Genomic DNA, 11,414 nt, shown 5'->3' with positions numbered 1-11,414 from the left:
CAGCAATCAGGAAATCAAAAGATGAATTACGTTGGGGAAGTCAGCTGTCTACTCTCCAAAGTGCTGAGGAGCAATAATGTCAATCTAAAGACAAGGTGACCCTGATCCAGGCCATGATCTTTGCAATTACTTGTTATGTGTCAGAGAGCTGGGAAATGACTAAGGATGACAGAAACTTAAAAAAAAAGCCTTTGAATTATGGTGCTTGGCTAGAGTACTGAACATACCATAGACCACCAAGAAAACAAATAGGCCTGTCTTGGAGAGGGTAAAAACAAGTTTCTCCTTGGAGATAAGACTTTGAAGCTCTCACATAGTTTGGGTATATCAGCAGGAGGGACTAATTCTTATAGAAAGCGTCATGCTTGGAAGGGTCGAGGGACAGCACAGAAGAGGAGGACCCAGATTAGATAAAGTGATACAGTAACTGGTAGATGGAATTAGATGTGACAGAGTCAGTGGATAGGGCAGGCTTCAGAGCTGTTGTACATAGGGTTGCTCTGCACCGCAGGCAACTCGACAGCATATAACAACAATGACAATAACTATTAGAAAAGCAGTCCATAGTAAAGGACATCATGCATGTGGAACTACAGGATCAGGAAAGGAGAAGATTCTCAAAAATATGAACTGACATAATGACTACAGTAACGGGTTCAAGTACAGAACAGATTGTGAGGATGGTGCAGGGCTAGAAAACATTTTGACCTGTTGTGCACAGACTACCTTTAACTCTGAATCAAATTAGTGACACCTAACATACACCTTTCTTAACTTTAAATTACATTGTACTCTCTTTTTTGTCTTTTCAAACATTTGTCTCTGCAATAACACTACAAACTTCTCTGGAATTCTCTTTCTTCAAAATATTATTTCTAACTTGTTTTGATGAAGTTTATGTAGTCAATGAAACACAGGTAAACAATCATCTTTTTGTTATTCTCCACTCTCTTCCAAAGTCCATCTGATAATAACAATAAAATCCTATTTTCCATGGTCTCCATTGAAACTGGCTTGATTTCTGTCAGACCTCTGCCAATGTAATGTTCCAATTGTTTCAAATCATCCTCAGCAAAATTCACTTACATATGCTATTTATGAATGGTGTTGGTAGATAAATTCCAAACTCTTAAGGTCTTTATTTTTTTTTATTGATATAAATATGTACCTTTTACAATCTGTTGGCTAGGAAGTTTGGAATAGAAACTGAGTACCTCCAACACTGCATATATACACTTGTTGAATCATTTCAATAAAACTTTTGATATTTCTTACTATTGGAAAGAAAAAGTATCTTGCCTGTAAGTTATTCCATTATGAGATGGAAAACCCATGCCCCTCTACTTGGAGAGATTGACCTTTGGTTAAAGAATTTCTATGGCACATGTGCATGTACTCTATCTTTGTAATGGCTTTTTGCTTTCTTCATGGATGATATTCTCTTTCATCTGATAGCTCCTCTAGTCTTTGATCATTGGTGATAAATGCTTGAAACCTATTCTTTAGATGGTTTTTAATTTCAGGTAAGTTAGTCTGAAGATAACCACTTTAGTTAATTTTGGATTTTATTTTCTTCAGCTTCACTTTAACTTACACATGAAGAATTGATACTCTCTTTCCATAGTCAGCACCTGGCCTGCTTTTGACAACTGATTTTGAGCTTATCCAACGATTCTTTCCACACGTGTAATCTATCTACATGGTGTTCACAGCTCCCTTGGCCTTTGATCATTAAGGTTAAATTAATCAGATCTGTTATTGAGGTAGTCTATAAATTCATGTGGGACATATCCAAAGTGAAGCTCATGTGTAAAGTCACCATTTATGTTTTTAAAATAGATATTTATGATGAATAAATCATTAAATGTACAAAATTCAATCATCCTATTTCCTGCCACATTTCTGTCACCAATTCTAGTCTTCTTTGTTCCCAAATTTTGCATCCAGTAACCAAATATCATTAACACATCTCTACAGAATGTTTGGTCAATTTTGGACTGTAAAATTTGGTCAAAATCTTCAATTTCTTCCTCTTTCTCCGCACCAACCAATTTAGCTCTTGGTTGGTATATTTGAATAATAGTCATATTAATAGATCTTCCTTGTATGTGTATGGATAATATTCTATCACAACATTATACTTTAAGATAGACATTAAAACTGTCTTTTTAATTATGAACGGAACACCATGTCTGAATCAATGTAGGGAGCTATAGTAGCCTATTGGTAAAAAGTTGCACTGCAATCCCAAAGTCACATGGTTTGACTTTACCATCTGTCCCCAAGGGAGAAGGGTAGGGAATATTTCCTCGCACATGGCTAACTGCCTCTTAAAACCATCTAGAGGGTCAATTATGAGTCAGTTCTAACTTGACATCACACACAAAAACAACAAACATTTGGATCAAAAATATACTCAAACTAAGGAATAGAAAACTGAAATAGTTATACCAATATAGCTCAGAATTGTCACTGACAGTTTGCAGGCAACTTGACAATGACAGCCTGAGGGGAGTAAGCACAACAGAGATACATTACTCTGGGAGAGGATCAGAGAGTCCAGTTCGGTTTTATTGGGATAACCACCACAACAAAGGGGAACTTTCTTTACCCAGCATTAAAGCCACTGGGAGGCTTGCACCTGTCTGAGGCTCAGATGACCCGTCCTGGCCAGAGACACGCCCTTCCTCTCCAACATTCCACAACACAGAATAAGTAAAAATTTCTCATATACATGAACTATATCTGACACAAATTAGAAAGAAAATAAGCGAAAACATCTGAACACTGTACCTTAAAATCCACATCAGCCTTTAATGACAAACACCCAACTCCACTGTAATTGAATCAATTCTGATTCATGGTGACACTCCATTGGCTTTTTTGAGGCTATGTATCTGTATAGAATGAGGCTATCCATCTAATGACTGGTCAATGACAGTAGTGGAAGGTTTTTATTCTTTATGGAAAGAATATACTGAGTCACTGTATTGAAAGTAACTGGAAGACAGAGAAGAATTTCATGAAACAACATATGAGCAAGAGCCTATGGTGATAAAGGAAGAAGTTCAGGCAGCTTTAAAGGAAATGGCAAAAAATAAGGCCCCAGGAATAAATGGTATACCAATTGACATATTTCAGCTAACAGATGCTGCCCTGGACATGCTCACCAACTTGTGCCAAGAAATCTGCAGGACACCCACTTGGCCAACTGACTGGAAGAGATCTATATTTGTTCCCATCACAAAGAAAGGTGATCCAACAGAGTGTGGAAACTATAGAACAATATCATTGATTTCACATGCAAGCAAGATTCTACTGAAGATTATCCAAAAATAACTGGAACAGCACATCAGCAGAGAACTGCCAGAAGTCCAGTTTGGGTTTAGAAGGGGTCGTGGTACTAGGGATATTGTAGTTGATGTTAGATGGATCTTAGCTGAAAGCAGGGAATACCAGAGGAATGTCTATCTGTGTTTCATTGACTATGCAAAGCCATTTGACTGTGTGGATCATGGCAAACTGTGGCTGACTCTGAGAAGAATGGGAATCCCAGAATACTTGATTGTGCTAATGAGAAATCTATACTTGAGCCAGGAAGAAGTCATCGGAACAGAGCAAGAAAACACTGCATGGTTCAAAACTGGGAAGGGCATACACCCGGCATGTGTCCTATCTCCATACCTTTTCAACCTGTACGCCGACAGATTATCTGGGAGGCTGCGCTCTATGAGGAGAAATGTGGGGTTGAGATTGGTGGAGGATCTATCAACAATCTGCATTATACAGATGACACAACCCTGCTTGCTGAAACTGAGGAGGACCAGAAGCTCTTGCTGCAGAGGGTCAAGGACTGCAGCCTACAATATGGATTGAGGCTCAATGTCAAGAAGACAAAGATTCTCACCACTGGACCAATTGGCAGCATCAGGATGGATGGTGAAGAGATTGAGATTGTTCACAGCTTCAGTTTGCTTGGCTCCACAGTCAACACTCTTGGCACCAGTAGCCAGGAAATTAAAAGGTGTATTGCCATGGGAACGTCTACTGTTAGGGACCTCTCCAAAGTACTGAAGAGCAATGGTGTCTCTCTGGAGACTAAGGTGTGTCTGATACAGGCCATGGTCTTTGCTATCACTTGTTATGCATCAGAGAGTTGGACAATGACTAAGGAGGATAGAAGGAGAATTAATGCCTTTGAGCTGTGGTGCTAGAGAAGAGTATTAAGCATACCATGGACTGCTAGGAAAACAAAGAGATTCATCCTGAGAAGGGTTAAACCAGGGGGCTCCTTGGAGGTGAGGATTCTGAGGCTTCGTCTAACATACTTTGGACATGTTGAAAGGAGAGACTGGTCCTTGGAGAGGGACATCATGCTGGGGAGGGTGGAGGGACAGTGCAGGAGGGGAAGACCCTCTATGAGGTGGATTGATTCAGTGACTTGGGTAATTGGGATGGGAGTGTCAGAGACAGTGTGATTGGCACAGGACAGAGCAGAGTTTAGGGCTGTTGTACATAGGGTCGATATGAGTCGTGAGCGACTCGATGGCATATAACAACAACAACCTGTAAGTCAACCACAAATTTATAATCATACCACAATGCACAATATTTTTCCATAACTCAAGCCTATATATTTCATAAATCCATAATTTCAGAAGTGGTAGAGACCTTTTGGTAAGAAGTTGAGTTGCCAGTCGAAAGGCAATTGCTTCAAAACCACCAGCTTTTCAATAGATGCAAGATATACAGTCTCCCCTGTGATTTGCATCTTCTGAAAATGCACTGGAGTGTTCTGACTCAATGGAACATAACAATAACACTGAGAATATTTAGTGACTGAATCTTTTTTCAATTACTCTTGTCCTAACTTGAAGGTTGTTGTTATGTGCCATCAAGTCACCTGCGACTCATAGCGAGCCCATGTACAACAGTTCTAAACTCTGCTCTGTCCTGTGCCCATCTCACTCTATTCAGGACACCCACCACGATTAACCCAGTCACTGAATCAATCTACCTCATAGAGATTCCTCCTCTCCTGCACTGTCCTTTGAGCCTCACAAGCATGGCATCCTTCTACAAGGACTGGTCTCTCCCTTGCAACATGTCTATTGTATGTCAGACACAGTTTCAGAATCTTTGCATCCAAGGAGCAACTTGGTTTAGCCCTTTCTAGCATGAGTCTGTTTGTTTTCTTAGCAGCCCGTGGTATATTCAATACTCTTCTCTAAAACCACAGCTCGAAGGTATCAGTTTCCCTTCTATCCTCCCTAGTCATTGTCAACTAGTCATCCCTGGTCATCACCCCTAGTCAACTCTCTAATGTATAACAGCTGATTGCAAAGACCATGGTCTGCATCAGAATACACCTTAGTCTCCAGAGTGAAACCATTGCTCTTCAGTACTTTGGAGATGTCCCTAACAGCAGACTTTCCCATTACAATACATCTTTTAATTTCCTGGCTGCTGGTGCCTAGAGTATTGACTGTGAAGCCAGGCAAATGAACTCTGTGAACAATCTCAATCTCTTCACCATGCATCCTGAAGCTGCCAATTGTCTCAGTGGTGAGAATCTTTGTCTTCTTGATAACTTGACGATTGTGTAAACTAATTTTGTGAAGTATTACTCTCCAAACACAAAGCAGTCCTACTGTTAGCTCCTTCAGTGCTGGCTTGTCTCACAGTAATCCTATGTAAAATAGATCAAAATGCTTTCTGGTCCTGCTCCATGTTTAATAGCTTTCGAGCCCGCTATTACAGCCAGTTCACCTTGCACAATCAACCTCTTTTCCAAGGATCTTCTATTTTACCAACTTGACGGCCTTCTCAGTGTCCTTCTAACAATATGTACAAAGTATTTTGAAACAAGTCTCCCATTTTCACTTCAAAGAAACATTCTGGTTTCGCTTTTTTCCAAGACAGATTTGTTTAGCCTCCTGGTGTGGTCCATGATGTACTCAGTATATTTCACCAAAAGAAGAAATCAAAAATACCATTTCTTCTTTGGACTTCTTTATTCACTGTCTAAATTTTGTTGGTTGGAAGTTCTTCATTGTTAATAATATTGTTCAGTAATTTGCCAAACAAAATTATTAAATACAAAATATAAAATGATATCTGCTTAAAAAGTAAGGTGTGCCTGATCCAAGCCATAGTATTCTCAATCACTTGCTATGTGTCAGAGAGCTGGGAAATAAATAAATATGACAGAAGACTAACTGATGCCTTTGTGTGGTGCTAGAGAAGAGCACCGAATAGCTCATGGTCTGCAAAAAGATCAAATGTATGTGATAGAGATTGTGCAGCCAGAGTGCTCCTTAGGTGCAAACATGACTAAGATTTGCCTTTCATACTTTGGACGTGTTGTTAGGTGAGACTGTTGCATGGAAAAGGGCATCATGCTTGGGAAGACGGAGGGTCAGAGAAGGAGAAGAAGACCCTCAATAAGACAGATTCACTTAGTGATTGCAGTAGTAGGCTCAAATATGTTGGGGATGATGAGGATGGCCCCAGCTAGAGTAGGATTCAAGTCTGTTGTTCATAGGCTTACTATGAGTCATATTCAACTTTATGGAACAACTGCCAACAGCAATTGGCTCACCTTTCTTTGACAAGGGCATAAATACGAATATCTGCCAGTTGGTAAGCAACATTTTTTAATAAAAACATCTGAGCACCTCAAGCCGTGCTAAAACATTTTAATTGGTATTTTATAATTTACTCAAGTCTTTTTTCTTCTTTTATCCCTCTCCCAAAGCTTTCAATAAAGTTTGGACTTTCTTCTTTAGTATTATCCATTCTTGATCATACGTATCTCTTGAAATGGTTGCATGCAGGCCCAAATGAGATGGAAGGGATGTTCTGTGTATTCTTATTTTCAGTATCATTGACTATTTTATCCACAGATGCTTACTGTCTCATTGAATATTTTATGCATAGAAATATTCATTATTGAAATTCAAGATATGATTTTTTTCAGTTCTTTAACTGCCATGCAATTCTTCTCTTTTGGTTTTCTAACACAAGCTTTGCACATTTTGTAATAACACTTTGCTTTATAGTCTCAAACCATCTTCTGTCATCTTCTCTTTGGCTCTCTTTATTCAGGTCTTCCATTTGCTTTTCCTCCTCTTAATTCTAGAGAAAGTTTCATAATGTCTTCTGAATTATCCAACTGGAACACTTAAAACGTAAAATTTAACTTCATAAATACCACTGGAAACATTTTATAATAAGAAATTAACAAGTGCTATCTTAAGTTCTTAATGTTTCTTAACATCAAGTTTGGGTTGGGAACTATAAACAATGACACAATCAATATCTGTGAGATAGCCTTAAATTCACATCATTAAATATTTTAAATGTTGTTGTTGTTGGTATGTTCCATCAAGTCGCTGACCACTCACAGCGAACAACAGCCCTAAACTCTGCTCTATCCTGTGTCAATGGCACCGTCTCTGATACACCAATCCCAATTACCCCAGTCACTGAACCAATCCGCCTCATAGAGGGCCTTCCCCTCCTGCGCTGTCCTTCCACCCTACCAAGCACGACATCCCTCTCCAAGGACCTGTCCCTTCTTACAACCTGTCCAAAGTATGTTAGTCAGAGCCTCAGAATCCTTGCCTCCAAGGAGCCACCCAGTTTGACCCTTTCCAGGATGAATATGTTTGTTTTTCTAGCTGTCCATGGTACCCTCAATACTCTTTCCCATGACAATACACCTTTTAATTTCCTGGCTGCTGGTGCCGAGAGTGTTGACTGTGGAGCCAAGCAAACTAAAGCTGTGAACAATCTCAATGTCTTCACCTTCCATCCTGAAGTTGCCAATTGGCCCAGTGGTGAGAATCTTCATCTTCTTGACATTGAGCCTCAATCCATATTGGAGGCAGCTTATTCTTAATTTTTAAATACACATTCTTAAATATCTTCCTGTATGATCTTATGCTTCCGAGCCAAAGATCGGTGATTATACTCTATGGCACTCAGGCCTGCCTTTAATTGTTTTTAGTGAAACATTCTTCTAGGTCATATAACTATAGTATGTCCACTTGCTGTACAGAGGTAACTCGTGGTTGCTGTGAAGCCGAACACTGTGACACTGATGAGTCAAATGCAAGAATGCTTACCCATAGGGGACAGTGTTTGGTGGAGCTTCCTGATTAAAGCAAGCTTGGAACCAAGAGTAGCATCCACTTCCATAATAGCTTACCTCTGGAAACCCTATGAACCTGGAGGAAGGACAAAAGTTACACAGGTGTCCAGGACTTTTGTTCATAGGGTCACTCACTACGAGTTGCCTACAAAACGACGGACTTAACAACAGCAACAACTGGACTTCTAGTTTGTATTTTACAACAGAGACAGCCAAACCACTTCCAGAGTTTATGAACAAAAAGAAGTTACATCACTCATTAATTTTAAGAGAGGGTCATTCTGAGTTGGAATCAACTTGATGGCAAGGGGGGGGGGAAAGTCCTCTTCAAAATCTTATAAAACAAAGATATCACTTTTAGGATGACTATGGCTTATCACTGATAATGTCATATTAATCCTGGTGTAAAACAAAAAGAAGGATGCTTCTTTGTGTTTTATAGACAAGTAAAGACGTTTGTGTGGATTACAACAAATTTTGGCTAACATTGAGAAGAATGGAAATATCAGAACACTTGTTTTACCTCATGGGAAACCTACATCTAAGCCAAGAAATTGATATCTGAACAGAATAAAGAACATTGCATGTTTCAAAATCAAGAAAGGAATGCATCAGGAAATACTTTTTCAATCTATGTGCTAGACATATCATTCAAAAGCCAAAGATTGTGACATCAGGATTGGAGGGAGACTCATCAACAATCTGTGTTGTGCAGATGACACAACCTTGCTCAATTAACCTGAGACAGACTTGAAACATTTCCTGAAAAAGATGAAGGACTATAACCTTCAATATGAATTGCAACTCAACTTCAAGAAAACAAAAGTTCTCACTACAAGACCAATAGGCAGCATTATAACAGATGGAGAAAAGATTTAGGTTGTTAATGATTTTCTCTTGCTCATGTCCACAATCAACACCTTTGACATCAGCAGTCAGGAAATTGAAAAGTAAGTTGCATTGGAAAAATAGGCTGTCAAGAATCTCTCCAGAAAGCTAATAAGCAACAATGTCAGTCTAGAGACTAAGGTTTATTTACTATAGGCCATGATCTTCTCAATTCCTTTCTGCCATCTGAGAGTTGGACAATTACTAAAAATGACAGAAGAATGGATGGCTTTGAGTTGTAGTGCTGGAGAAGGGGACTGAACATACCAGGGACTGCACAGAAAGCACAGGATGTTGAAACAAGGTTACTACTTGGAGACAAGGATTTTAAATCTACATCTCACATACATTGAGCATGTTGCCAGGAGGGACTGGTCCTTGGAGAATGACAGCATGTTTGGGAGGGTAGAGCATCAGCACAGGAGAGCAAAACCCAGGAAAAGAGGAGGTGACAAACTGTGGCAATGGGTTCAGACATGTTAGAGATGGTGACATCAGTTCAGGATAGTTCAAGGTTCAGAGCCACTCTTTATAGGGTCACTATAGGTTATAGTTGACTTGATGGGACATAACAACGTGGCATATTTGATCCAAGTCATAGAGCATGAAAAATCAATATATAAGAATCAATAAATTTGAATTACAGTGTCAGCCAGTATTACTAAATTAACTGTGGAAAGTGTTTTAAGAACAAACATCAGTCTTGGAGGAATTATAGCCACATTCTTTAGATTAAAGGATAGAAAAAATTTGTTCCACTTACTTTACACATGGTATCATTAGGGACAGATTTTAAGAGAAAAAGAATATATATGATCAAGAGAGGGTCACTGGTAAACTCATGGCAACAAATGTGGTAGATTTGGAGAAGCAAATAAATATCAAGGAGAAAAGTGAGGAGATAGCAGGTGATTGAGAAAAAATATTGTCTATTTTAGGTAATAGAGAAAAACCTCGATTTTAGAGATAAAATTATTTTATCAGGGGATACAATAAGAAATATCATAGAACAACAACAAAATATATACCATATCCTAGAATTAGGTGAAGTGATTTAGGATATCTATATCTGCAGAAAAATTCACTTGAAATATTTATTCAGTTAATCTAATTATATATTTTAACAGAAAGCACAATGTTGGTGGTGTTTTTGTTAGGTGTTGTAGAGTCGAGTATGACTCATAGCGACTTTATGAACAGAAGATCTGAACCCTGTTTTATTCTGTGCCATCCTCACATTTCCTGACATACAAGACCCCGTTGTGGCAGTCTCTGTGTCAATCCACCCAGTTGAGGGTCTTCCTCTCCTTTGCCAACTTTCCACCCTTCCTAACATCACATCTATCTCCAAGGAATAGCCCATTCTAGCAGCACAATCAAACTATAGGAGGCGAAACCTCATCATTCTTACCTCCAAAGGACACTCCAGCTGCACACTCTCCAAGACATATCTGTTTGTTTTCTTGGCAGTCCGTGGAATGTTCAGTGCTCTTCTCCAAGACCACAGACTAAAGATGTCAATTCTATTTATGTCATTCTTCTTCATTGTCCTGCTCTCATATGCGTAGCAAGTGATTGGAAGGAATACAGCCTGAATCAGATGCACCTTAGTCCTCAAACTAACACAATATTACTTCTAAAATTATATGTTTAACAAAATTAAGACATTGTGAAGTTAAGTATGTTCCAAAATCCCTTAGAACATAGGAAACTCTTTGGCATGTATTATCCTGCCATCTGCCTATATTTTGAGCAATTATTAGATAAGCTGGACTCTATGAAGAAAAGTGTAGTATCAGGATAGGAGAGAGGCTCATCATTAACCTGCATTATACAGATGATACAACTTTGCTGGCTGCAAGTGAGGAGGACTTGAAGCACCTGTTGCAGAAGATCAAGGAATGAAGCCTTAATTATGGATTGCATATCAGTATCAAGAAAACAAAGTTTCTTACCACTGGATTGATAGGCAAAATCATGATGGATGGAGAGGAGATTGAAACTGTCAACAACTTCATCTCACTTAGATCCACAATGAACACCCTTGATACTAACAGTCAGGAAATAAGGAGACAAACTGCCCTAAGAGAGTCTGTGTTTAGGGACCTCTCCAAATTACTGAAGAGTAATGATGTCATTTTAAGGACTAAGATGCATCTAATTCGGGTCATAGTCTTTCTGATAATTTGTTATGCATATGAGAGCTGGACAATGAATAAAGATTGCAGAAGAATTAATCCCTTTGAGCTTTGGTGTTGGAGAAGAGCACTGAACATCCCATGGATGGCCAAGAGAACAAACAAATATATGTTTTAGAGATGATGCAGCTGGAGTGTTCTCTGGAGACAAGAATGATAGGGCTTTGCTTAAC

The sequence above is a fragment of the Elephantulus edwardii genome, unplaced genomic scaffold (assembly GCF_000299155.1).
Source record: "Elephantulus edwardii isolate Elephantulus edwardi_28Jun2011 unplaced genomic scaffold, EleEdw1.0 scaffold00069, whole genome shotgun sequence".
Lineage (NCBI taxonomy): Eukaryota > Metazoa > Chordata > Mammalia > Macroscelidea > Macroscelididae > Elephantulus > Elephantulus edwardii.
The sequence above is the reverse complement of the archived record's forward strand: the minus strand, read 5'-3'. Positions refer to the sequence as shown.